Source organism: Hyperolius riggenbachi, chromosome 5, assembly GCF_040937935.1.
Source record: "Hyperolius riggenbachi isolate aHypRig1 chromosome 5, aHypRig1.pri, whole genome shotgun sequence".
Classification (NCBI taxonomy): domain Eukaryota; kingdom Metazoa; phylum Chordata; class Amphibia; order Anura; family Hyperoliidae; genus Hyperolius; species Hyperolius riggenbachi.
In genome coordinates this window covers 272920178-272927012 of record NC_090650.1, presented here as the reverse complement: position 1 = coordinate 272927012, position 6835 = coordinate 272920178, and positions in this window count along the sequence as shown.

The following is a 6835-nucleotide window of genomic DNA, read 5'->3' as shown; positions in this document are numbered from 1 at the left end:
AGACTATGACTATGGTAGGATTAATAATCTAAACATTTGTATAGCGCTTTTCTCCTGTCTGACTTAAAGCGCTCAAGAGCTGCAGCCACTGGGACGCGCTCAAGAGGCCACCCTGCATGGAGTCTTGCCTTGAACTCCTTACGGAACCGGAACTGACCCTAGCCAGGGATCAAACCCTGTTCTCCCATGTCAAAGGCAGTGCCCTTAATCACTACACTATCCAGCCACTGTCAGTGACATTACTGTGTACTCTGTAAAGTGCTGAAGAAGATGTCAGTGCTATATAAATACATAATTATTAAGACAACTGCCTCCAAAAATACAGTATGATCCATCTTATACAGAATCCCTGTGTGAAATCTTGCTCACTGCTAAAAACTTTTTTTTAAAGTGTGTGTGTGTGAGTGTGAGGGGGGAGGGGGGGGGGGGCGGCTGCTGATAGTGGGCCTTGGGCGGTAAATGGTACAAATCCGGCCCTGATAAACACATGTATTTACACACACTTGTAAATCAGACAGACAAAAGAGGAATAAAGAGGGACAGGACTTGGCTAGGAAATGACTGGCACTGAAAAATGACATTTGTCAGCTAATGTATGTCACTGCTAATACATGAGTACGTTTCTGTAGCTTTATAAGGAATTCATGTAAGCTATATGGATGCATTTGTAAAACACTGAACGTGGTACTACTACACCACCTAGTGTGTCATTTCATAATAACACTAACTGAAAAGACCAGAAGAGTAGAACAGACACCACTGTACAGAAAGGCAAATAAGGTTACAGTTCTGTTTAATTTTCCTTTAATAAATACAGATAAATATAGGATTTGTAGAAAGTATATATCAACCCAACGTCAGATCAGGTTAATTAATAAGTTGTGCTGCTCTGTAAACGTTTTGATGTACAGGAATTATGACTGTCTAGGATAATCGGTGGCAGCTGATGTTAGCCCTTTTTTGTTGTTATGCTTACTTTTCTTGAAAAATTGCAATAAAGGTATTCTGTAAAATAATCACACACAGTCTTGTTTTATCCCTTAATGTAGACCTGAACTGAGAGGTATTTGCCATACTTATTTCCTTTTAAACGATACCAGTTTCCTGGCAGTCATGCTGATCTCTTTGGCTGCAGTAATGTCTGAATCCCACACCTGAAGCAGGTATGGGCTTAATTCAGTCAGACTTCAGTCAGAAACATCTGATTGACATTCTTGTTCAGGGTCTGTGGCTAAAAATATCAGAGGCAGAGGTTACGCAGGACAGCCAAGCAATGTGCATTGTTTAAAGGGAAATAAATATGGCAGCCTCCATATTCCTTTCAGTTCAGGTGTCCTTTAAAGCTAACCACTGAAATCAAGCCACAGATAAAAATGGGGATTCAGAGGAAGAATTTCTAAGTCTTCTTAGGAGTAGGGACATAAAACCATAGGGCTCGTCACCAGTTCCCATAGCTGAGGGCAGGGGTAGAATAGCATCAGGGCAAATATCTGTCACCATATTTAGCACCTTGAAAAATAGAAAGGCTGCAACTGCATTTGATTGGTCCACTTTCAGGCCCCTTTTACACTAGGGCACTTTTTCTGCGTTGCGTTACCCTTTTTGCACATAGGGTAACGCAACAGCAAAGAAAGTGTATGGAGCCCAGTACACTAACCACGTCGCATAGCTTTGCATTAAAGTCAATGCGCGACACAGAAATTTTTCGTTTGTTGATGGCAGTGGTGTGGTGAGCATATACGTGGAACAATGCAATTACCACAAGGAAGCTGGGAATCCCAGTGATATACTTCCTGTCCAGCGGGGGGTACATCACAGGGCGAGGGGAAGTGAAGGGTATGTGAGCGGCGTGCGGTATGAATCTGTGGGTGCACTCTGCTGCAGGGTCATATGAATTGAGTTTTTTGCGTTGCGGTGTGATGTGTGGGGACAGAGCATCGCACCGCAATGCTCTGGCCAGGGATAAAACCGTCCTCAAGCCGTAACAGTTAGCATAAAATGTGCTCCATCTCAGAATGATTAGCTTCCCATTGACCACCCCTACTGGAAGTGGAAAACCTCCCTTACTGTGATAGTGAAGAAAGAATGCCTACCTAGCTGCAGTACATTGCGAGTGGTGTCACGGCATTTTATAATAAGTTATGCTGATGAAAGCATCAAGCATGGCAGCCAGTGGTACCATATTACCTCAAATAAGCCAACTTTTTTTTACAACAAAATTTTGGGTGTAAATTGTGTATTGGGGGTGGTGGGGGAGTAGGCTTATCTGCGTGTAATAAACTATGTGCAACCCCCCCTGTGCAGAGTGCATGTTGGGAATGCGCCGGAAAACATAGCTACCTCTCCTCACTCCAGCTTGCATCTTAACTTCTCCCCAGCAGCTTCTGAAATAGTTGCTAGATCTCCAGGCTCATTGTGGTCACATGGAAGTGAGACTGGGGCTTTAGCAGGCAGTTCAGAAGCTGCTGGGAAGAAGTGGTGATGCAAGCGGAGAAGTAGCTATGTCTAAATTGGGACGTTCCATCATGCCCTCTGTTTACACTGGCACGCTCCAATGTGCACTCTGCACTAAGGGCTATGGCAGCACATTGGGGTACGGCTAATTGGCAGATAACAGCATTTGCCCCAGGGGTCTAGTCCTGGGAAAAGAGGTGAGTGGACTTACCCCAACCCCAGCTGCCCCACCCCCCGAAAAAAAAGAAGATAATGTGGGATGCGAAAGTTTGGGCAACCTTGTTAATCGTCATCATTTTCCAATAATGGGCCATATGCAATTCCCTTTTTCTCCTGAGTTTTCTACTCGGAGATAAGTTTTCATCTTCAATTTAAAATAACTTTCCAGCACTTTTCAACTAAAAAAGTACCAAAAAGAGGTTAAAAAGTACTATCAAGATTATTTTGAGTATTTTCTTGCTTGCTGACAGCTTAAAAGGCATTTTATTGACAAGTTTAAAAATTTCACCTAGGAGAAAACGTAGGTGAAAAATGTAATTGCATATGCCCCAATTAGTTCTAAAGGTTTTGGAATCAATAAAATGACAACAGTGCCCAATATATCTGGCACTGGCAAGCAGTCTAGAGGTCAATATCTGGCAGTGGCACAGGCAGACTAGAAACCAATTATCAGGCAATATATCTGGCAGACTAGAGATCAATATCAGGCAATATATCTGGCAGTGGCGCAGACGGACTAGAGGTCAATTATCAGGCAATATCTGGCACTGGCAGGCAGAATGGCAGACTAGACTGTCAGTGTCACTGACTAAAATGCAGCCAGCAACTTGCTACCAACAAGCACAGTAGGTGCTGAGCTCTGCTGTGCCTGAGAGGCGAAAAAGTACGAGTCCTGCTAAGGCGGACGGCGTCCACGCTCAAGAAAAAGTAAGTGGATGTCATCCACCCGCGTTCGCGTAGGACTCAACCCGATTTGCCCTATTTTAAGGACAGAAGTGGGGGGATGGACTTATCCACAGTGATATACAGTAATTTATTCACTGGTTATTGCTGCCTTACTGCATCAGAACCATAGACTAAGTCCGGTTTTATACCTGGCATGTGCATTAGCATTGCGATGCTCCGCCCCCATCATATCGCAACGCACAAATAGTCATTCATATGACTCTGCAGCAGAGTGCACTGACAGGGTCATATGCATAGCGCCACCCCCTTGCACGCCCTTGGCTGCCCGTCGCCCAGTGAAGTACTCTCTGCTGGGCAGGAAGTATGTCATTGGGATTCCCGGGTTTCCTTTTATATTTACGTAATGTCGCGCAGGCCCACCGCCAACTTGTTAAAGATGTATGTGTCGCCCATTGACTTGCATTACTACCGCCGCCACTGCATTGCCGCAGAAGTCCACTAATAACACGCTGTTGGCTTTGCGATAGCTCGGTGGCAAATCGGGCACTTCCGGGGCAATGCGATGGAGTAAATTTGCTAGGCCCCATAGACTTTTATTGTTGTTGTGTTACCCTGTGTGCAGAAAGGATAACGCAATGAAACAGGACTAGTGTTAAAGGGGCCTAAATAATATACAATTAAATTGTTGTCATTATGTTTGACAGGACTCTTTCACATTTTTGCACATAAGTAAAAGAATAAACTAAAATGTGTATAATACAGTAGCTTTTTCTTGGCAGGGCTGCACTTCACAGGTCAAAGCAGCCTCTCTTTGCCTAGGCAGCGATAAGCTGTGTGGGAACTGCACATCTCTATTCCCATATTTATTCTAGTGAACAACCATTTTGCTCTGTCACATCAGCAATCCCATTATTTTATTATTTTGCTGCCCATTGCATTTTCCATAAAACACTATCCTGATGTGCATGTTATCCTGGTAGCAATACATAAACATTTAGCTGTTTTTCTAGACTGGATGTCTGTGCAGAATTTTAGCTGAGAGTGGTAAAAAAAAAGAAAAGAAAAGAAAAAAAGCAAATATATTTAAAAATAATTTAATGACAATTGTTTAAGCGTAGAAGCATCACCTACAGAGCCAGGCGGGAGGGTGGCATAGACATGGTCAACCCAATTGTTTTCTTTAATCTGATTTTTATTAAACACAATCTTGGTAATATGTTTGCAGAGAACCCACCTGACTGGGTAGGCATCTTTCGGACCTGGTTTGGGACTTACCTCAAGAGTTGGGAAAGTGGTGGTTCAGTGAAGAGACTGGCATCACATCGTGACTATCTTCCGACCTATGTTGTTATGTGCTTGAGAAAATTAAGGCAGTGGGGATTGACTGTGGAGGATATCAAATCGGTTGAGAGGCGTGTCCTTACGATCCGGGTGGTAGACTCATACTTTCATGAGCCACTGTACCTGAGAGATTGCCCAAGCGTAAAATTGGAGGAGGGTTTGCGACTTCTTAATTCACCGCGGATTCCAAATAAATTGTGGGATATTGCTTGGCTCTCTTTTCATGGCAAGCTTTACGTTAGAAGTAATGTTAAGTGCTTGAAGGTGGAAGCACATGGATGTCCTCGTGAGGAGTGTGGTGGTGTTGAGGAATCCATGGACCACTTTCTACTTCATTGTCCTTTTAACGTTGAAGTGTATAAACAGGTGGGAGGAAGCCTAGGTATTCCCTTTCTGGAGCGTCTAAGTTACGCAGAGTGGGCGTATGGAGCATTCAGACACCACCAGGGTTTTGATTTATGCACCTTATACTTAGTCAGCTTAGTTGTTAGGCAGCACACATGGTTGGCACGGTGTCAGGTACCACTTAGGCATAAAACCATTCCTGTTCAGGTGGTGGTAGGCAATATTCTGGGTGAGGTATCTAGGATCCGGGACTTGGAGAGGCGTAGTTTGGGCAGAGGTGCCTGGGTTCTTGCGTGGCAGAACATCAGGCCTCCTTAGCCTATCTCCGTCTCTTATGGGTGAGCTTTCTGTTTCTTATCACCCTTTTCAGTTTTTTGGGGTTTTTTTTCATACCTTTTTTGATGATTGGCCGCAGACATAATTAGTGGAGTTATCCCTCCAACTAACTTATGGGTGTCTTTGTTTGTCCTGTGTTGATTTTGATATTTTTGTCTTTGTTTACCCCTCCTGCATAAATGGCAGAATGAGTGGTTGTTGTTTCTGGTGATTGTCACTTGTTGGGTGTAGGTGATGGATTCATGTTTCCTGTTGTCCTGTCTGGTTTTGAATGTAGATTGAATGAGTATTCTTCTGCTCAGGGAGTTTGTGATGTGGATAATTCATCAGCTTGTGTAAATAGTATTGTTGCTAATGCATTATGTATAAGATATACAATGTATATATCGATTAAGTATGCTTTGCTTTTGTGATCCTTGATCACGAATATCATTATTATTTATTGTATTGTATATTTTGTATATATTTTTTCAATAAAAATCAATAAACAAAGTGTATTATCTGAAACATACATATGAAAGTTGACCAGGGTGGGGTTTGGACAGATTCATCAAGACTGATTTATCAAGATGAAAACAGACAAAAAATATTTGCTCTGGGTAACTGCACTTCTTTTGCTTCATGTTTCTTTCCACGTGTCATGATTGAATCCCATTTATAAAATGCCTGTGAGTGCATACAAGCTCTTGGAAATGGCCTACAATAAGGGAAATATACATTTAATCTTTTACTGAGAAAGAGTAGGTCCACGCTTGTTTTAAAAACGTATTCGTGGCTCCGTTTTTTTGGCCTGGATCAAAAACGGACCCATGGATAGCAATGTTAAAAATAGCAGCCTTCTTTACTCAGTTTCAAAACAGATCCATCTGCGTTCAGGGGGATCCATTTTGAAAAACTGAACGAACGGTCCAGCTTTGCATGATTTTCGGATACACAGAGGGGTAGTGAAAATCAATAGTAAAACTGATCCCCCTCTACACAGGCAGCTTTGGACACAGAAACGGATCCCAGCCTGTGGGTGAGAAGGGGGCCGCCATGCTGGAGGGGGTAGTAGCCAGGAGAGGGTTGACAGCAGTTGCGGGGTCCCCCCTCACCTGGGTCCCCCGTCCCTGCTCCCCCTCCAGCTATTTGTGCAAAAGATGTTAAAATGTAATGTCAGCGAGTGGGGAAGCCCACCTTCTCTCCTTACTTCCTCTGCTCGCCGTGTCACTTCCTGCAATGCTGCCCTCCTAAGTATAGAGGGCGTCATTGCAGGAAGTCAAGCGGTGAGCGGTGGAACGCAAGGAGAGAAGGTAAGTGTCCCCGCTCGCTGCCGACATTACATTTTAACAAGTTTTGCGCAAATAGCTGGAGGGGAGCGGGGACAGGGGACCCAGGTGAGGGAGGGGGGAAACCCCCCTCCCAGCCGACTGCTGTCACCCCCATCCTGGCTGCTTCCCCCTCCAATTCGCCC